Here is a 22826-nt window from a genome sequence, read left to right as displayed (position 1 = left end):
TTGAAGATTTTCTAGAAATGTTGAAATTTGCCAATCCTCAGCTGCAGAAGCCCACTTATAAGTAGAATCAGGAAAAAGAAATATACACCAAGACTCATCTAGGGCTGTGCCAGAGCATCAAAGACAAAGAGAGTATCTTAAATACAGCCAGAGAGAAACAGACAGACCACTTGCAAGGAAAGGGGTAACTAGATGGTTGGTTTCTTAGGAGCAACAACAAAAACAAGGAGATAGTGAAATACCTTCAATATGCTGAGAGAACTTAATTTTCATTTTAAAATCGTGTGCATGGTAAACTGTCAAGAATGGCTGGGATGCTGTGATATTATCAGACAAAAGCAGTGTTTTATAACATCTCAAATGCATAGCCATGGGCAGTGCTCTCTTCCCTGGAGTCCAGGCAGCCCAGGCACTGGTCACAGGTGGTCTGTATTTTCAGTATTGATAATGATGATAATATTGCCACTAATATGCTGCAGCGTTGTGCATGGCATGCACAATACCACCAACCACATTTTGTGGGCAGCCCTGGTGTCTTGCACCCACCCTCCCATGAGTCTTTGCGAGATGTCCAACTCTTACCCTTGCTCTTTGAGGGAGTGACAGGATAGCAGGTTTGAGTGGATTGTTCAGGGTCTGAGGGACAAGTGATGACCAACTAGAGATAAGATTCTAGCCAGATGTCTATGTGACCTGACTTGTCACTAGCTGGTCTGTGGCTGTGAACATATACCAGGCTGGCCATGAGGGAGCTGCTCCCGGAAACGGTGAGAACAGCTAGTGACTTCATGCAGATCTGAGGGGAGTTGGATGTGGAGTGGGATGTCACGTGACCTTGAAATGAACGTGTTTCAATTATGTGAAACCATGGATGCCATTGTTGCTGTTTCTTCACATTTTTGGTTTTGGATGCACTTGAGTCTTGATTCTATGGGTGAAAATAACTTATATTACAGATTGTCTAGGGTGAAATTCAGTCTGCTGTGCCCTTACCTGTCTGTGTTCTTAAACAGCTCCATTGAGTGTTCAGCAACTGTCACTGAGTGGAAATTGATCTTAGTAGCTGGAGGCAAAAACAGTCAGAGTCATAAACCCACTGCCAAGCAAACCACACAGGGCTCCCAAACTGGGGGATGTGCTTTTGGTCACCTGTATTTCTAATGACCTGCTTCTCTTTCCCTAAGTGTGGACAGTGGTTGACACCATGTTTTTGGAGGCATTTTCTTCTCTTTAGTTCTGAAACACTTGCTAGTGTATTTGACACCATATTAGTGCTGGGCGGTTGGGGATGTGATAGGATAACATCTAGGAGACAGGAGCACATTCCTGGTGCTTCACTTGCATGCAGAGACTCACAGATGCCTCCCTTCCAAAGAGGTATGCCAAGATCTGACTAAGACCCAAGGTGCCTCACAGGGGCACAGGAAGGACGGGAAGTGGCTTTTGTCATGGGCAAATAATCCAAGCTTCACAGACTGGGTCTCTTACCCTCTTCTCTTGCCTTCACATTTCTTGTTGACACCTCGGGTCCTCTACCCCATTCCTGGGGCCAGAATTTCCCCATCCCTCTACACAATGGCTGTAGAAATTGAGATGAAAGGAGACAAGACCCAGATGGATTAGACACCATCTGCCAACAGCAGTGAGGAAGACACCGGAGTGCTTCTCCTGCATGGGCTCTCAGTGCTGGGCGGGGAGCTGGCCCTCTGTCCTTGGGACTGTCGAGCAGGACTGAGGCCAGTGGCTGGCTCTACTTGCTCTGTGTAGTTCACCCTAAAGTCCCTGGAGACTGTCTGTTTTTGCTCCTTTTTCATTGTAACTATCATCCTTATCATCATCTTAGCTGAAATACAGAAAAGCAAAAGTTAATCTCTTTTTAAAGTTTCTTTTCAATATGTCAGTAGAATTTTGAAATTTGATTTAATACTTGTGATTATAAAGTGCCTTATGGAATCAATATACCAAGAGCAGTACAATAACTTTTACCAAAAAAAGAAAAAAAAGTAGTTTCCTATAAAAACAAACCATTAAAGGAAAATTTGGAGCATGAATTTTGGGCTTAAAAAATAAGATTTTAGAAAGAATATCTGATTTGCAAGAAGTAACAGTGAGTAAACTATGAGAAATATGTGACTAATTGACTTATGAACTAATAACAACGTCTAATCTGAAGATTCAGCAATTAAAAGTACAGTATGGGATGGGAATGGCATGTAAGTTGAAAGGGTGTGATGAGCCTTAAAGCTGCCTATGCATCTCAGGTCCCTGGTATGTCTGTTTCCTCTCATGAGGATACTAGTCTGACTAATTCAGGGCCCACCTAATGACCTCCTTTTAACTTAGTCCCCTCCTTAAAGCCCCTCCCTCCAAATACACTTCCATTCTGAGCTACTGGGCAAAGCTGTTCAGCCCATAGCATTTCATTTTTTCCCACATTCTTATTAGGACATATTAACTGCATGGTGTGGGTGTTTCACTATGATGTTTCCATGAATGTGTGTGATGTACTTTGATCACACTCACTCCCTTTACAGTCTTTCTTATCCCCCCAGAGCCCATAATAATCTCAGTATAACTTGTGTAGCAAAACCTCATCTTCTGGGATGGTTGAAGAGTTGTTTTGGAGGCTTCAACTCATTCCTAAGATGATTTTAGCAGAAAATGCTGTTAGAAATACTGGAGTTTTGCCTTTATGATTTTATTAATGACTTGATATGTTTTTAAAAAATCAATAAAATAACAATAGTGTCATAATTGTGTGCGGATTCCTGCTTTTCAATATTACAAAGCAATCATTTCTGTAGAAAGAGTCATATCAGATCATATTTTAATTTACTTTCTGGAATGTAGTCACATTAGGAAGGTAGAGTGTGGAATTTGTTTTAATGAATACATGAAAATGATTGGCAGCTTAAAAATTAATCATACATAGTTATTCTAAGGTTCTTAAAAATAATCTCTTCAAACAAGGATTCAATATCCCCCCTCTTCAGTATCGTTTGCAATATTGCTTCTTTTGATTAATCTGTTCTTTCTTAATACAGGAACATAAATGCTGGTCACATTTGCTTTCTGCATCCCAGATTGTGCGAATTAAACTTGAACGAGCCTCTGCTGCTATAATCTCAACCAGCATAATCTCGTCTGCTGATACTTTCAATCAGCATTTCATTGTGTTATAGAGCAGATCCTTCAAAAATTTTAAAAATAATCAGATTTTCCAAATTGCATAGTACTATTGCCTAGATATTTGCAGATAGTTTTAAAATGGCATCTTATTAAATATTTGCTTGCCTGAAGTTGAAGGATTTAGACAAACAACACACTTTTAGATGTCACATTTTAGAAAGCACTCTTAGGAAGAAAATAGCCGTTGGTTGGTAAGTGATGGGTTTTCTTGGAGCACATTGTTTGTTAATTTTACTAGACAAGAAAATAAATTCAGATGGTCAGCTCCATTCCAATTTATATTTTTCCTCTAACATCCTCCCCGTTTGCATTCTTGGATTTTGATGCTCCTACACACCAGTTAAAGCACTTGTTAGAGTGTCCAAATGAAATGGTTGCAATTAATCTCCCAGTCTTTTCTCTCTTTGATGTGTCACTCTGATGCTTTGAGTAATTTTCATTGTCTGGCACCTTTTCAAAGACAATTTCTTGACTTTGAGGAGAAGGAGAGAAGCAATAAAGGAAAAGGATATAATTTCTTTTCCTAAATAGGACACCAAAATATTTTTATCTAAGTAGTATAAAACTTACTTTTTCCTTGTTAGGTGATAAAAACAGATAACTAATTGGCACAGTTAACTACCATTGAGCGCTTTTGTCTTTGGAGCAGCCACTAGGAACAGAATTAGTCCAGTGGTCTATAGCATTCAGCTCACCTAGGTTATCTAGTTTCCAAAACAAGTTCAAATAGATGAGCTTTGAAGTTTGAAAATGGCTGCAGGTGTCTTAGGAGGGACTAATTTTATTTTCTAATGATAAGAAAGCATGACCACACCATGAACTCTAGGGCTCAGCTTCATTTCTTAAGCCCTGCACAGTATGTTCTGAGTAGTTTCTATTCGCAGCTGTGCACTGGTTCTAGTTTTCTTGTTCATTTTTTATTTTAATTTTACTTTAGGAAGCATTTGATTTTGCCTTGTTCCTTTCTAAACTTCTTGTATTTTTCCCCTATCACCATTCGTAAAGTAATGATTCATACGTTTTCAGGGAGGGGTAAGAAAGGACAGAAATGATAAATTCTGATATCTGGATGAGTGTCATATTATAGTGTTATTCACTTTTTAATAACCAGGTATCTCACACAGTGAGTGGCCCCCAACAGACGTCCAGCCGTTTTCTGTGGCATTGAATTGTTTTTCTTAAATTGAATGACAAGAGAGAAAATAAAAAAGAAACTTTAGGTCCGAGAGAAATACCATGACTCAAGTTTCTGTAGTCTTCTGAGTTTCCCTTGATAAACAAATACACATTTAAACATAAGACATCTTGAAAAATATGTGTGGAATGTCTATTAAAATGTCTGTTGTGAAATATACACCTAAGAGCAATATTCTATTTAAATGGAATTAAATATTCTATTGAAAATTACTGCTGCACTAATTTGAGTGCTTTGGATTAGAATGAACTATAGAAATGTAGACGTATGCCATCTTGTAATATCCCTTACTCTGTTGACAGAGGTTGTACTTGCCCCACCTGGCCTTCCAGTAGCTGTCCATCTGTCTGGTTAGGGTTTACTCATTTCATTCATGGTAAACTTGTCTTCCTCAAAAGGAAGTGTATTTCTTAGGATGAATATTTATGTCACGTTAAGGAGTTATGCAGTGCTCCTGCACAAATAAGGTCTGTTTTCATTCTCTTGAGATTGTTAAACTTGAGTTTAAGTTTATATAGACTCCTTCCATTTTAAAATCTGTTTACATAGATAACCTCATTTCACTCATTCACTCTGTGCTTTCTTCTCGCAGTAAAAATATATTGACTTAACACGGTGTGTACATTAGTGACGACATAAGGACAATGAAGGCCAGGGCTGTGCGGAAGCAGCGCCGAGTGCAGTGGTCAGGCTGATGTCTAAATGCAGAGAGACAGCGGGTAGGAGGTGGGCTTGGGGGCCGGGAAGACTCCTGGGCACATTGCGTGACTTCCTTTGGGTGCCTCTGTTTCCTTATTGGTAGGACAAGTTTAGGGTATTAAATGCTCATCTCAGGGAGTAGGATTCAGAAGGTGTTCATAGAATGTCTAAAGTGGTGTTTTCCAATAGGAAAATACCAATTCAGCCCACGTAGATAATTTTAAATTTTCTAATAGTCACGTGAAAACAGTAAAAAGCAACTGGTGAAGTTAATTTCAATAATATATTTAGCTTCATATATTAATTGGCATTCCAACATGCAAGCAATATAAAATAATATTTATCAACTATTCCTCACTTGTGTTCTGTCTTTGAAAACCAATTTACATTTTATGCTTATATCTGGATTTAGATGTTAAATTTTCATTGGCTATTTGATCCGTATTTAGATCATATAACTATTAGAGTTGTAAAAGGAGAATCAGACACCCAAGTCATGGCAAGTGTACTCAGCAGGGTTTTGGTAAATGCATTGTCAATTTTAAAATGCAAGTCTATTAATGTTAAATAAAATTTAAAAGTCTGGTCCTTAGCCACATGAGTGGCGTTTTAAGTGGTTAGTAGCCATCATTGGCTAGCCACTGCTATACTGGACAGCAATATTGAATGACAATTCAGAGTGACAAGTGCTATAACAGAGGGCTGTGGGGACTTAAGAAAGGAACCTATGAAGTGGTTCTTGAAAAACCAATAGGAGTTCACCAGGTAGAGAGAGGGAGGGAAAGCAAATAATTCAATCTCTTGAGCTTTCATTAGTAGTAATTAATTGAATGTACACTAGGTGTGGTGCTTGGTTGGGTGTTGGGAGTTTGGTGAAAACAGCCCCTCACTGAAGTACTTGAGAGTCTAAATTCCCTTCATGGGATCAAGAGAGGTGGAGTTGGGTGGGATTCTAGGTGTGCCAAAATACTGTCACTACTGCAGCTCACATTTCTGACTTTTCATTGTCAAGGTTACCTCATGGTAAGACTGTTTTTGAGCCATATGCAAATTTACTTTGCCTGTTCATTTCCAGTGCAAAAAAAAGCTGCCAACCCCCCCCATGTATTAGTTTTACATATTAGTGGGGTGCAGTGTAATACTTTAATACATGCACACAGCACTCGTGGATCAAATCCAGCCTCCCTGTATCTACCCTGCTCCACTCCCTGCCCAGCTTCTAGTAATTACCAGTCCACATTCAGGTCAGCTGTTTCTTTTCATATGAGTGATATCATCTACTACTTGTCTATGTCTGGCTTATTTCACTATGACCTCTAGTTCTATCCATTTTGCTGCAAATGGCAGGATATTATTCTTCTTTATGGCTGAATAATATTCTACTGCGTATACACACACCACATTTTCTTTATCCATTCATGTATCAATGGACACCTAGGTTGATCCCATATCTGAGCTTTTTTGAGTAATGCTACAGTAAATGTGAGCAGGCAGATAATCTAGTTGGCATGCTGATTTTATTTCCATTGGATAGATACCCAGAAGTGGTATTATTAGCTCATGTGGCAATCCTACTTTTAATTTTTAAATAACCTCATCCCATTGCCTGTGACTGGCAAAGACAATATGGCCCACCCTGAAGGATTTTGGTGACTTCTGAGGTCTACCAGTCATTTACTTGTGGGCATTTGGACTGTCAGTGATTGTTCAGTCAAATTCCATTCATGCCTCTGGCTCTTTTATTTGAATACTAGGGTGATGAGGGTTTTGCTATTTGCCACCTATCTGGGATGTGGGACCTGCTCCTGTGACAAATAGGAGCAGAGGTACACTCAGATGGCTCTTGACTCAGCTGCTAGAGAAGATGCTCACAGAGCCCTCAGCATGTTGTTTACTGTACAATTCTCAGTCCCAGGTAGACACCTCAGATTGCAGTTTTCTACCCAGTTGGCTGGATTTTGCTTATTACATTACTTCCTTTAACTCTTCCTGAGGATTAGCCAAACAAACAAACCAAAAAACTGAAACCAACCAAACAAAACTCCCACAGACCAGAGCAGCCTGGTGCATCTAGGATTCTCTACACCATTCTTTACAAGATGATTGCCTACTCTTGAAAATACTCAGTAGAGAAGACTTTTGCTGCCATTCTTCATTGTGGTTTTATCATCTCATCATCCTTTTACTTAAGAGAAGTGTTTCCTAAAACCTAACCTGTGTGTTTCTTCATGAGGGTCATTTATAAAGCTACTTTCCATCAGTCATAAAATTTCTTTTATCTTTGGAGAAATATGGGTTAAGGTGAAATCAGAGACTTTTCATAGAGAACTAGGATGGCCATTCAAACCCAAATATGAGGAAATAACATGTTGAAGCAGGATTCAATTTGAGAGCCAAAATACTAGAAATAACAAACTTGGTAATCAGTTTTGGCACTTGAAACTAGGCTAAAATCAACAGCTATGGCACCTATACATGGATACAGAACTTTTTTACACAAAATGGTTTTAACCTCTGTCATTGTGCATTAGCTCTCTCTCAGTAGATAGTTCAGCTCCACTACTTGCAGTCCACCCGGGCTGGGAAGCTGACCACTTATGGTCCATTATTTGCAAGTATTATTTCTATGATTCTGCTGATTTGTTTCAGAGCTAGAAATGCCTTTTTTTCCTTAATAAGATGCTTCTTTTCCTGAAGACATATTCTGTGTTTATATAACCCTTGTTTCTACAGAGCAATCTCTACTTCTACTGAAATCTCAGATGATTTTTAACAAATATTTAATTAATTTTCCCTTCTATTCCAAATGTTATCTGACATGCCAGGTGTGGCAGTTCACACTGTAATCCCAGGTACATGGAAGGTGGAGATTGGGAGGCTCACAATTCAAGCCAGCCTGTGCAAAAATGTTAGCAAGACCCCCTACCTCAATAAATAAGCTTGGCATGGTGGTACATGTCTGTAATTCCAGCTATATGTGAGGCATAGGTAGCAAGAACAGGGTCCAAGGCTGGCCCTGGGACAAAAAAAAGAGAGACCCTATTTGAAAAATCAACTAAAGGTATAAACGGGCTAGAAGTGTGCTTAATGTACTCAAGTAGTGGAGCAGTTGTGGAGCCCTGAGTTCAAACTCCAGTACTGCCAAAAATAACTAAAACTAGCTAGCTGTTACCTGTTAACCCACCATACTTGAATATTTTGAAAAACTTTAGAAGAAATAGAATCTCAGGATCCTGAAACCAGATTTTAAGGTCTCGTCCCTTATATAATTCTGCACAGTAGTTTAATTGCATTCATAAGATGGGAGAAAATAATTCCTACCTTCTGACATTGCTGTGATTTGCTAGAATCTCAAGGCATGTAGACGTGTTACCCCACCAAGGACCGAATAGATCACACGTATCACTCAATGTCAGCGTCTGTGCTGTTCACGCTGACAAGGTGGCTTTGTAATTGGTGGCCCGATTGTGCTACAGATCTCATGGTCAGGGAATCCTTCTTGAAAGGGAGCGGCCTGTCCTGTAGAAAATGCTGGGGATCTTCTGAAGGACTGCAAGGACCAGGAATATTCCTTATACCATGTTGGCTGGGCAGTAGTTATAAATTCTAACTCAGCATCTTCCTGCACTCTTTAGCCATTTTCTTGGTTAGGTTCTTTATTTCTTAATTTTCCAGCAGGTTACTTAGGTGTGTGACATGGTGGGATGATGAGTGCTTTTGCTGATGTATGGTATGCAGGGGTGTTGGTTGCCCTTCTTGACTTCCTAATAGGGCCAGGATATAGGTGAGATATGTGAGGTCCTGGTCTTGGGCACAAAATATAAGAAAAGACTCAATGTTTAAGGCAATGTTTTAATGCAATATTTTAAGTCAAAATCAACACCCAAATCTGTGATGAACAAATTTTTAAATTAAGACCTTGTTCCTTTTTTTTTGTGTTGTAACACACTACTGCTTAGTGGTCAATGAACTCTGGTTTGCCTCCCCCACTTCCCCTGCACATTGCTATGGAGAAACATTTTGGTTGATTTGGTAAGATTATAAAAGTGGACAGTAGAAATATTTGTGATAAAATTGGATTGTGAAAATGTGTAATAAATAGGTATGAAACACATTTTTATGGACTAACTAGGTCTTTTAGATCTATTGTTGAAAGTTGTGAATTATGTGTACAAGGCCAAAATAATTCAAGTACAGTGGGCATTAAAGGAGAAAGTGCTGAGTACTTCTTTCTGTCACGTTTCCTTCAAGGTCATCATGAGTAGAAATCACCTTGATCCAGCTTTCCCGTGGCCATAGCTGAAATTCTTTACCATCTCCCCATGGCTCACATCATTGGTTCATCATCTTCAAGCAGAATGTCTTGATTTCTTGCTATGGAAGATGAAAATATGGATAATTTTTCCATTTTCTTCTTATTATCCCTTTTTACACATGCTTGGAGAGTGGGGCATGTATGTGTGTGTGGACGTGGGTGTGTGTGTGTAGACGTGTGTGTGTCCACTTTGGCAGGCCTTAGTTAGGATGACCCGCTCCCATGAGGCAAATCACTGGACTTTTCTGTGAACAGTGTCCCTCACATCTCTGCTGTGATGTAGTTTAGACACTCATCTCAACCCACCATACACACCCACCAGTCATCTCTCCTCCAGGAAGTCACCAAAGTCTTTGGTTGGCTGATGTCATACCCCTCTATGGACAGCACTTTTAAGAATTTGCCTCTTTTGTATGTATTAATATTTGTAACAGGCCCTTGGCTATTAGTATCAATTATAAAATGTAGACCAGTGTCTTTTCAGCATCTATTGCTTTGTTACTTGGATTTCTCATAAGTGTACATGTACACTTTCTTCTCTACATAAGATAAGTAATGCGAATTTTGCCTTCTTTGTTGCTTGCTGGGTGTCAGTGGAATTAAAAGCTTAAGCTTAGATAGTTTTAAAGAATGTTTACATTTATATATGAGCTTGTAAGGATTATATCTTCATTTTATTTTCAGAACAATCAAGTTAGGTATATTAACTTGGAATTTTATCAATACTTTTTATAAGACCTTGGATGATAAAGTCACCTTTTAAAGATGACCTAATATGTACATACATACGTGTGTGTGTGTGTGTGTGTGTGTGTATTTAAAAATAACCTAATATATGGCAAAGGGACATTTAAAATCTGTTGACAATATATTAAGATTTTTGTTAACCACTTGGAAAAAGCTTTATAAAAACATTATTATTCATACATATTGCTTGCATGGGGTCAGGGGAGGGTTTTGTTGTTATGTTTCCATGTATACTTTCAATGTACCTGGGTTAGATTCACCACTCCCCTATTTCTATCACATCCCCCTTTTACAACAATTTTACCATACTTGTACAAAAGTAGAACAAGGAAAAATATCTTTTAATTAGAAATCATCAACTGAAAACAATGTTATTTTGGGTCTTTATTTTAATATTCACATTTACTAAAATTAAATAGACTTCTTACACAAGAAAAACATCTGATCATTAGAAAATAATTGAGTTGTGATTTTCTCTTCATTTTCTTAATAGAGAGGTCTGTCCTATAGTTTTTCAGCCTTACATATGATGTTAGTAATTATTGTAAAAAGTATACTTTAGGTTGTTAATTAAGTTTATATTTCAATACTAATCACAATACTTTTTATTACTGTTTAATGGGCTTTCTTTTTTCATAATACATGTCTTTTGGCATCTCCGAGGAGGGTATATTCTTCTATTTTCAGTTACCAAAGTGTCACTATTTTCTGTTTTCTCTCAGTGTTTAAATCAGAGTTATATCAGCTCATTAATTAATTAAAAAACCCAAATTAAAAAGAAGAATGAGTCCACGTCTCTTCCTGAGTGTCCTGACATCTCTCCTTGCTGGATGTTTAGCTCTGAAAAAATCCCCAAGATGTTACTGAATTATAGTGCTTGCCTAAATATATTAGGTTGGTAGAATTACTCAGTCAGTGGGAATTAAATAGGAATAGTTTTATTTGGTTTCTATTTTATCTGGACCTTGGCCAGTTAAGGTTCAGAAAAACGAAGCTTAAGACCACTTGAAGTGCCAATGTACATTTTCTTACTCATAAATATTGTCTGGTTGATAAAAATTTAAATACATATCTTAAACAAAAGCAAGATAATCTAGTTCAGTTTTTAAAAATGTATTTATGAATACAACATATGCACTTTTCTTTCTTATTGCTTTCTTATAATGCCTTTCTCCAGAATTAATTAGAAAACTATAATAGTAGTGCTTGCATTATGTCTTCTATGGTCTCCTTGGCACTTAAAAAGCAATTAACTTCACAACTATTAAAAAACCACTGTATTGGGGCTAAGGGTTTCACTCAAGTGGTAGAGAATCTGCATAGCAAGTGCTAAGACCCTGAGTTCAAATCCCAGTACCACAAGAAAGAGCTGCACAATCACCTGGTGCAGGTTTAAGTAGTTTGCACAGGACAATAAAAACCATCTGCTGATAAGCACAGGGTTAGACTTTATTACCATTTTTTCTGAGATTGAGATAGTCCCCCTTCCAAATATATGTAAACAACTTAAGGTACTGGATACTGAAAATGTTGGATTCTGTTACTTCCTACTGCCTTTAATTATTGTATTAGGACTTTGCTGTCCCCAGATTATTGGGATTGCCCAGCAAGTAGAGGCAGTTTTCTGTGTATATTCCAAGTATTTCTACTAGTTTTAAAATCCATTTTTTTAATCATAGTGAAGGTTGAATCGGGGACCTCAAACTTGTTAGGCATGTGCTTTTACCACTTCAGCCACATCCCCATGCCTTTTTGCTTTAATTGTTTTTCTGATAGGGTTTCACGTTTTTGCCCAGACTGGATTGAACCACAATCTTTCCATTTGGGCCTCCTGTGTAGCTAGGATGACAGACATGTACCACTGTACCTGGCTTGTTGGTTGAAATGGAGTCTTTCTATTTGCCTCAGCTGGCATCAAACTGTGACCCTCCCTCTCTCTGTCCCTTGAGTAGCTGGGATTATATTATAAGCCACCACACCTAGACTGTTCAGTATACTTTTATGTTCCTGTGTGACATTAACACTTCGAAATCGAACTAAGTGTCTATTAGAAGGATGGTATTTTAAAGTAGAATACTAAGTCAAAATCTCATTTCACTGTAGTTCTACCGTTAATTTCTGATAGCTGCGACTTTTGATTTTTTGTGATGGCTGACTGAGAAGATGCAACTTGAATTCTGGGCTTGTCTGAGTTATGTAGATTTGAATCACAATTCAGTAGGGCCTTGTGTTCCTGTACTTTTTTGAGCATGTGTGAATTATTTCTTAGAAGCAAATACTTCTTCTGTAGAATTTGGTTTTGTACTTTTTATTTCTTTAAAAGCTAGTAGTTAGAAATTCAAGAAGGATTTGAGTCTGAAAACAATTATTGAAAAGAATTTTCTAATTTCACCTGCTAGGTATTGCAAGGGAGAAAACAGTACACTGTCTCTGCCCTCAGGGGACTCAAAATGCAGCTCAAGGAAAAAAAGTTCCAGAAATAATGTATGATTCTGAGCAAGAGGGGCGGTAGAGACATATCAGGAGAATTTAGAGAAAGGAAAAGTCATCACGGCTTATCTTGAAAGAGAGTTTCTCGGCCCTGAACTGGTTATAAGAAGATAGGTCAGGTGAGTCTAGAAGGCATGAGGAACAGGGGCTTGGAAGCACCTCTTCCACTTCCTGTCTTGTGACTGCAGCTTACCTTGTTTCTGCAGCAATAAGGTCCCTGGAGTTGCCAGAACAAACTTGACTTCCTGCCTTTCCAGGGCCAGGCTGCCCCACCCCTTCTCCTTATCCAGGACCAATTTCCTCCCAAACACGTCCATCCTCCTGGATCTTTTGCTTTTTCCACTAACTAATGTGAGCATGTCAGCTCTTCCAGGAGCTCTCCATGACACCAGGTTGAGTGTCTCTCCACTGCTGTGTCTTTAGGTTGTATGGGTGTCTGGTTATCTCAACTAGTCAGGAGCTCTAAAGAGGCCAGAGGTTGTGTCATCGTTTTCCTTATTATGCTGTAGTTTTTTTTTTTTAATCATGGGTAATATATACATCACGTATAATTCACCATTTTAACCAAATAAATGTAGAATTCAGTCGCACTGGTACATTCATTACCACCATCCATCTCCAGAAATTTTTCATCTTTCCAAATCAAAAGCCTATATCCATTGCAGAATTAACTCTTCATTCTCCTCCCTTCTTCTTCACTCCTGGTAACCTCAACTCTACTCTCTGTCTCTGTGAATATACCCATTCTAGGTACTTCATGTGAGTGGAATGATATATTGAGTCCCTTTATGCCTGGCTTATTTCACTTGGCATTATGTTTTTGAGGCTCATCCATGTTGCCTTATTTGTTCTTATGTCCCTAAATTCTTCATAGTGCCTGACATAGACAGTAACTAATGCTTTTGGAATGAATGTGTAGGACAAGAAGGAAATCTATTATGGAGCCACTCTAGAGACTGTCAGAGTGTCTGAGCCAATGTGGTGTGGAATGTATAGGTGATTGGCAGAGGTGAGGCTGATGAGGCATTCTTGGGGCAGGAACAGACAGAGCTGGCATTTTCTGAAGTGCTGAGATTCCTATGTGAGCAGTGGTGGACTGCTGACAAGTTTTGGAGAGGTAGATGTCTTCAGTTCTCCTGGGTACCATTGTTTTCAGCATAAGAATGATTGCTTTTGTGGTTCATGTGTGGACACAAACAGAGTTACCCCAGTGATAGAGAAGAGAAGCAGTTTCAAAAGGGGTTAGACACTGCAGAAACAGGAAGTGTCAAGATTTGTTAGACATGTCTGATATATTACATGTTACTTAGTTTTTTATAATGCCAGCAAGGAAGCACACTGTATTGTATGCTTAAACATAACTACCTCATTAATTTCAGTGATTTTTTTGCTTGAATTGCAAAATGTTGGTATGAGGAATTTCTCTCCATTCATAGGTTTAAAACATGAGATTATAAAGATCAAAACACAAGTTTTATGTAGAAAATTGTACTTAAGGATATAGATGAGTTAATATGTTTTTATAAATTAGATAATCTGGTTCTTCTATATTCTAAAAGTATATATCTTAATGTATGTGTGTGTGTGTGTGTGTGTGTGTGTGCGCACGCATACCTATAACCCCAACACTCACAGCTGAGCAGGGCTATATAGCAAGACCCTGTCACAAAAACAATAATTATATATAAAATGCATATTTCACAGCTGTTCTGAGCATCTACTAACTAACCTGTAAGTGAGAGAAACATCTTGGGCTCTTTGATGTCAATAAACACACACTCGGTTTCCAAAGGGCTGGAGTCACACTGTCCTACGCCCAACACCTCTACGTGATAGCCAGCAATGGATGCAGCATGATGTGTTGAGCTAATATTAACTTCTCTTTTGGGGTGAGGTATGGCCCAGACAAGTGAACAGGAACTATTCTCTTCTCTCATGTCACTTCTTTCTAAATTACAAAAGTCAAGTCACAAAGTACACAAGCCAAGGAAAGGACCCAAGGTCAATGAGGACAATGACTTGTTCCTAGATCCTGGGACCAGCTTCAGCTCCAGCTCTGGCTCCTTCCTGATTATTGCATTGAGTTCTCTGGCTTTCAACTCAGTTTTCTGCACTGTTTTTCTGGCCTGCACAGCCCTTAACAATTTGCAACTTGTTTTATTATTCAGTAACTCAACCGAAACTTTCAACAACGTGGCAGGAGGATGCATGGGTTTGTTATCCCCCATAGCACAGATAAGGAAATTGAGGTTTGGATAGGTTCAGTGGCTTGTCCAAGGTCACATGCTACTTCATGGAGAAAGCTGAATGTGTTCCAGTGCCTTCCCCCAGACCTCGCTGCCACTTAATTTGGTAGTTTGTTTTTCCTTCTCAATGTGGCAGTACTAGGAATTCTCTCCACTTTTTTTATACTGGAAAGTAATGATAAAAATAACAGAAAATGCTTCTAGAATACTAATTCTATGCCAGCTTTATAGGTAGTAATTTACTTAATCCTCTCAACAACCCTATGGGCGTGTCATTATATTTACAAAGAGAGAAACAGAGATAACAGATTGAGTGCTCAGATCACAGAGGCATCTTAATAAGTGGCAGAAGTCTGAGAATACTAAGTTTGAGTCTAGATGTCCACACCAAACACTTTCTTTTCCCTAGGCCTCAGTTTCCTCATCTGTATACAAGTGGACTGCACTAGACAATTCTAAAGTCCCTTCCTACCTGAAGACTAAATTTTCTTGTGCCCACATGAGATGGAAGATGTTAATCCTGACACTTTATGACTGGAAACTTGACATTTAAAACATAACCTCTACTAAATTTGTAGACCTTTCAAATATAATCTTTGATCTCTCATTTATGTCTCCTAACAAGCATGAACAACCCTAGGCACATAGACACTCAATGAAAACTTGTTGAATTAAGTTGCAAAATGCTTCTCCAAAAAAGCCACAAATCAAGGTAGAAAGGCCCAAGGATGTCCTAACGTGTTCCTCACACTGTGACTCAGGACCCATGGGTGACAAACCGTCTCCTACTTGCTATTCCATGTGGCAGTAGGCATCACCTAAAACCTTTCATTAAAACTTAGTCCAGAAAGCTATGTCAAAGTGAGCAAAGAGGAGGCTTTCTTGTGTCTCTGTCTTTACAATGCTAATGAATTAGCAGGATGCTTACCAAGTCTCATTTTAAGATATTTTTAAAATCAGGAAAAAGATGTTCATTGAGAGAGAAAGAACAAGCAAGGGGCATAACTGCCCATTTTTCTTAGTGTATTTTCATATGAGTAACGATTATTGTAAGGTTCTACTCCCCAGTTCCTAATACAGGTCACTTAACTTAAAATCAATCTTTATGAATAATATTGGAATAATAGAATATCTCAAATGCAAAGAGGAAACTCTTATGCCTTTCATGTGCTCTTTTGTATCTTCAAAATTTACAAACTCAAATGTGGAGTCTTTTAAAGAGGGGCCAGGAGAGGGAGTTGTGTAGAGCACACCACAGCTACAGAGAGTTCACAGATCTCCTCACTACTTTCTGAAGCTGATGTCTGTGTGGAAACCAGCACCTAGGAGCATGGGTGGTGGCAAAGGATTCTAAATTCCTGAAATCCATGAAAGGAATTTTGACTTCCAGTGCTGGAAGAGCATGTGACTTCTGGCATACTGGCCTGCCTCACTGCTTGCCTTTCTTCCTTCTCCATCCATCATCCATCCATCATCATCCATCATCCCTCTTTCTAACCATCCAAGGTTTATTGAGTACTTACATGCCAGAAAGTGTGACATACACACACACACACACACACACACACACACACACACACACACACACTGTACAATTCTTCTAGGAACAAGAATTGATGATTAAAAAAATTTTGTATGGCAAGTCATGCTTGAAATAAGATCATATACAACTCATATTTGACAATGGTGTTTCAAGTTCAGCAGTGAAGTTTTAAGTACATTGTGTTCTTAGTTTCTGTTTCCCAGTTATGCTTTTTAGTCAAATCTTCAAAAATTGAATTGTCATTATTACTATTTTATTTATTCCACAAAAATGGCAAGAGTTTTAGAGCAAGGCAAAATTACTTTTATTTCAAACCCCTCCTGACACCTTGAACCATAGTGAGTGCTACTACTGCTCCCAAGCTAACACTTAGTGTGTGATTAACTGGGAGCCACACTGTTGTGGCACTTTGTAGTTATTGGTTCACTTACTCATCCAAAAAGGGAAGGTGCCATTTTAGATGAAGAAGCAGAGGCATGTAGAAGTATCTTTCTCAAGGTGTCTCCAGCATGAAGTAGCTGAGCTGGGAATCTCAGCCAAGACCATTTGTTCCTGAGGCCACACTCTTAAGAGCTCACTGCTGTGTCACCCGGACTGTTATCTCCTTCCACCGAAGTTTCCTTTGAGGAGAGACCTATCAAGATTATGAAAACCTTTCCATAAACAGCATATTTTCTTCCTCATTATAGTACATAGGGGACAGCTTCCTCATTTGACCCTATGGAATAGGGACTTCTTGACCACCTGCTCTGGCTAGCATGGAATCCCATTCAAACTTCTCAACAAGACATTGGGTTCTCTCCAATTGGCCTGCATTTGACTAAGACAAGTATTTCTTTCTCTCAATGTACTCTTCCTGCTCTAGGCAGAGCTACCCTGACTTGTCCTCCTGATGTGTTATGCTTGTTCCCAGAAGGGGGTCCTTGCTGATGTGACCCATCTCTCTTCACCTTGTTGTCTGTCATCTGGTGGGCTGTGTCCTTAGAGAGCAAAATACCCACCCTTCTAATTCTCCTAATCTTTCAAACTCTGCTTGCAGTTGTACCTCTGGACTCTGTCTAGGTCTTACAGTGCCTTATTTTGATAAGTATATACAAATACATGCTGTATATCCTTCACTTTCTAGCAACAGAGAATAATAAGAGGGTAGAGAGAAGGCAAAATTAGAACTTCAGAATCCATCTAAATATAGAAAATAAATTAAGGGGCACTGATCTCAGACCTTAACACAATACTGAATGTAATGGACCTTCAATAAGCGTCTGAGAGGTGAAAATTTATGTCATGATGGTTTGACCGAACAAACCTGTAAGTGCCAAACTTGGAATAAAGTGCAGGGAACCCTACCTTTTGGGTCATTTCAAACAAGCAAGGGGCCTTTCACTACCTTTTTTCATTCTTTCACTACCTATTAAGGACAAATGAGACTTGAGTGACAAAAAGGTTTCCAGCCCTTCGAGAGATCTTACTCTAACACTTCATCCCACCCAGTGAAATAAGGCAATAAGAACCTTTTGAAAGCAGGTGTTGTCACTCCCCATATAAGTACTCTTTCTAGTCCTGACCAAAGGAAACAACAAATAAGCAAAGCAATAGGAAACAAAGACAGTGTGTGACTACCTTTCATTTTTTATCGTTTTGATTGGTTTTTCAAATCTATGAATAGGGACAGCTTTAATCTGTCTTTGTGAGAAATCTGTATTGGTAGATGTTTAGCTTCTGAACTCTACCAAAATCTATTTATTTTTAAACCCGTTCAATTAATACTCATTTACTAATCAACTGCTGAATAAATGAAAGGCTCTGTAGAAGCTGATGGATTAGGTGACTCTAAACCCCGCCCTTGTGCTCCAGTTCAGTAATCTCTTTTTATAGCAACCTTAGGAAAGCTGTAATGCTTTTCAGGCTCTGACTTTTTTTAAAAGTATTTTTTTTAAATCACAGCTCCAGCATTACAAGATGAAACAGAAGACCTGTGATATCTTGTAGGATTGATATTATAGCTATAGAAACTTCAAGGACAGGGATAGCCAATTATGACCATTAATACTGATGCATCATGAGAAAAATCCACCCTGGGAAGTAAAGTGCAGAATAACGACGACTGCTAGAAGCTAATAGACCCAAAGACCAAAAGGTATTTTTCAACAAATCATCATTCTACTTTCTGCTTCTTTCTTGACATTGACTGTGCTTTTAGCAGGGCAAAAGTTATCTGAAATTTTAGAGTTCAAAGTTTAAATCATGGTTACTTTGCTAAAACTCCCCTGGATGGAGTAGCAGAAGAGAAAAACACAGAAATAAAAGAAGAACTGTAAAGAGAATGAAGAGGTTTTTAAGATACCAACACCCTGAAGGATTAAAGAGCAAACTAAGGAAAGCCCACAGAAGAGAAGAGGACTTGGAGTTGTCCCCAAAGTCTTTCAGAAATCAGGAGAGAAATCCCAGCCCTTTTGCTTACCTGTTGACATTTTGTTCTTCTGCTTGTTTTGGGTAATCTTTCAAGTTTCTTACTATATCTATTTTTTTGACTTGGAAAATTTTTAATTTAAATTAAATTTACTTTAATGGATACATAAGAGCATAGAAATTACGCTTTTAAATCAAGTTAAAAACAGCTATTTTCTCTCTCAACATTCAAATTCTTTTAGTTTTTTCTTAAAACACTAAAGTTTTAAAACTCTGTTTTTAAATTGACATTAATTTATTCATTACATATTTTATTTAACAAATTAGACATCTTTCTTAGGCTTGTTATTAGGAAAATTATTTGCTCTCAGATGTAGTAGTTTTAGATTTTTTTGCATTTAGAACTGTTCTTTATTTTTTATCTTTATTTTGTTGTTTTTCTGAAGCATCCCAATTTGGAGGTGATAGTAAAAGATTAGGTAAAATTTATGTGTAAGTATATAATTTACAAATAGCTTCAAAGCTAATGAGGCTTCGTCTAGAGGATTATACCAATAGGATATTATAGTCATCAATAAAATCAGCATTGTTTCTTTTTTTTTGTTCTTTTCTGTCATCTTGTAAGCACTCATTATGAATCTTTTTTTGAACATCAGTTTTGTGAGAAGGATGAAGCAAAGATGAGTGACATTGCATCCTTTCCTTTCTAAGTCCAGTACCATCAGTGATGGGAAGGGGTGAATGGGAGGATGTCTTCTACAACTAGCAAAAGATTAAGAAGGATCAGAAAATATTTTCAGTCAACCAATCACAATTTTTCTGAAACCATGTCATTTATCACACATCTTGCAGACACCAGGTAGAGACTGTGTCGTTAGTCTACTTAAACAAGTATATTCAATTCTCATATGATTGATGATTCTTCATGACTTTATGAATAGGATCTGTTCTTTTCTTGTGAGCTACATTCCAAAGTATAGATATACTTCACCTCCATCTGCTTTCCCAAGAAGTGCCTTTTAGATGATTATCTTTGTCATTGATTCCTAGTCCTGAAATTTGACTTTTGTTGATGTCGAAGATGCTGTTGACCAAAGCAATGAAAACTTTGCAAAGGAGGACAGTGGACAATGCCCTTTGTTTCAACCACCTGCCGTGATAGGCAGGGTAAAGCCAATGATCTCTTGGTCATTTATGTTCAAGCACCAGAAAAAGTTCTATATGCTAGGCAACTTTTTAATAAGAGATTTGCAAGGTGAGAAGCATGCAGTTGTGAAATTTTACCTATTTCATGCATGATTTCTTAATGACAGGTTTTTCTATCTCTTAAAAGTAGATAACATCACTTTGTAATTTAGTAAATTAATAATCTTTTCATTCCAAGATTTGTCATTTACCTTTAGTCTCCAAATCTGGATGAATTTTCATAGACATTGTTTAGTTGGGTAAAGATATTAATGATTTCCCTTAATAAATTATGAAATGATTCATCAAAAGTGAGTTACTGACGCCAACTCCTGTTCCTGCTGTTAAATAACAGTCATTTCACTCTATCTGTATTACAGCCTTTTTCCAGATCTCTTTGTCCCATGTAAACCCAACATTTCCAATGGTTTATAAGACATTCTTTGATCTGTGATGATTTTATCAGTGAATTCCAGGTAAAGTACAGGATGCAGAAAGATCTTCCCTATTTGTGATGTGTTTGGATAAATTTTTCATTTAGGCTATTGTATTTTAGATTCAAGAAAAAATATGCAGTGAATTCAAATATGTTGTACTCTTCTAGAAGGATGTAGTAAGACAACTTTCCAGCAAATTTTGATTATCTGGAAAGTCATTGACTTCTATCCTTACCCAGTCAGGCATTCCTCATCTGGAGTCGATGAACATCCAAGGATTCTTAAGAAGAACTGAGTACCAGTATAATTGGTTTCATTTGGTGATAGGACAAATATTTTATACCTTTAAAACACTATATTGAGAAGTATCCATAGTCTCCATAGACTTCTAGTTGAAACAAAAACATTTAAGATCCCTGTCTTAATACCTTCCAACCTATAAATTTTAGCTGTAAAACTCATGGTCAGGTAATCAGAAGAAAACTTGTCAGCTGCATAATAGTTCACATCTTTATAGTTAAAAAGAAGGTAGTGCGATCATAGCTACCATTTATTTGTTCACCACCAGTTTTTTTCTAGACAATATGATATTTTATTCTTTATATTTTTCACCATACTATGTTTCAGGGACAGTCTTATGATTCCCATTTTGCAAGCAAAGAAGCTGAAGCCCAGAGCAATTCATGTATCCATTTAAAAACCATCCACAGAATAGACAATAAAAGAAGCACAGACACTGATTAATTACCTCAAGGCCATGTGACTAGAAAGTAGCAAAGCTGGGCCCAGTAATGGCCATTGTTCCTTCTGCCACACATTGCGTCTTCGTAAACTCCTACTCCATGTTGGAAAGACCAAAAGTCCTACTGGGACATATGGGACTCTAATAACATAGCCTCAGAGTTTATCTCTTTATATAAATATGAACCATAAATAGGTTTTCCTGGGAAAAATATTCCTGCTTTTCCTTATTTCATCATTTCTGAACAAACCAGAGCCTAATCAGGGATGTCCTGGAATAAACCATTTTCTCTTCTAGGCCAATCATTAGTTTTTCCATAATACAGAAAGAATATCTCATTTCAGCAATGGCATCAAGAACACATGCCTACTCCTCTACCTTGCTAAATGTCCAGAAACCCTATTTTAAAATTCTTGTGTATGAGCCATTGTATTTTTCCTCAGTTTTTGTTTTGTTTCTTTTAAAAAGCAAAATCTTTTTTGTGATCCCAGTTCAGACCATTGCACATGTGGTCTGAAATACTTAGAACAAGAGGCTTTGCCATATCGAGGACTGAATATATTCTAAGTCAGGAGGGTGGCATCCAGTTAGTGGTCCTTTGTGGTGGAAGCCATAGGAAACTATCGCCAGTGTTCTTCATCTTCTTGAGGAAATGGTGCTGTGTCCTGTCGTAATCCTTGGGAAGTCAATATTATGGATGAGATCCAGTACCAAGCAGGGGCTGCACTGACCAAGCAAGAAATGGAATGGTTCTTGTGTTCAAGATAATCACCATTTAAACCATCTCTTTTTTAGTTTAGCCTACTCCCCACTTTATTTTGGGGGTGGTTATTTAACAACCAGGACTAATGGTTGTTAGTGGTGGCTGTTATTTAACAGCCCAGGACTAATGGGCTTATCAAAGGAGTTACCAGGGGTTAAAGGGAAATGATTTATGAGTTTCTGATCTTTTGGCCTTTCTCTAGAATGGTTTGTATAAGTTTAGTAATCACTGATTTTAGGTGTGTGGTGGAAGACATGGAAATCATTCTTTTATTGCTTGTTCTATCTGGTGCTGAAATTTATGTAGGACAATGGAATATGTGTGAGGTGTGAAACTGGGAAGACTGAATGGAAGGTAACGATCTTTTCTAAATACCCCCCATGTGCTTGGCTGAACCAGTCCTTAGTATGTTGCCTGGAGTTTGCCCTGTGGCTTCTCAGTGGAAGTATTGCTCAGTCTTTTGGAGATATCTTAGGATTTCTGCCTTGTAAAATTTCCATTTCAACATTAGTTTAGGTAAAATAATGGTGAATTGGCTCCCTTTATGTTCCTAATGCATTCTGGAGCTAGACAGCCCTGGGCAATTGCCAATGCTGAGTGTTCCTCTAGTTTATAAATCAGATTTGTGTGTGTGTGTGTGTGTGTGTGTGTGTGTGTGTGTGTGTGCGTGTCAATAAAACCTCACTAAAACCATGAGACCGTCATTATTTTTATTTTATTGAGAGCACTAGTCAGGCAGAGGTGGGAGGAAATCATCATTGTTCATTTTTGGGAGAGACTTCCTCTAAAAAGGAGCCTGTCTACTTCCCTCTTAATGTCTTTGTGTGGATGACATTTGTAAGTGTTTACCAGGAGCACACAGTTTG

The 22826-nt window shown here is 38.1% G+C and overlaps 1 protein-coding gene across 9 annotated transcripts in view; it reads left to right on the top strand.

Moving 5' to 3' along the window:
- Esr1 (estrogen receptor 1) overlaps positions 1–22826 on the top strand; it is a 399315-nt gene that overhangs the window by 285394 nt on the left and 91095 nt on the right. The gene's annotated exons all lie outside the window — the stretch shown is intronic.

This window comes from Castor canadensis, chromosome 1, assembly GCF_047511655.1.
Source record: "Castor canadensis chromosome 1, mCasCan1.hap1v2, whole genome shotgun sequence".
Taxonomy (NCBI): Eukaryota; Metazoa; Chordata; class Mammalia; order Rodentia; family Castoridae; genus Castor; species Castor canadensis.
The sequence above is the reverse complement of the archived record's forward strand: the minus strand, read 5'-3'. Positions and strand labels throughout refer to the sequence as shown.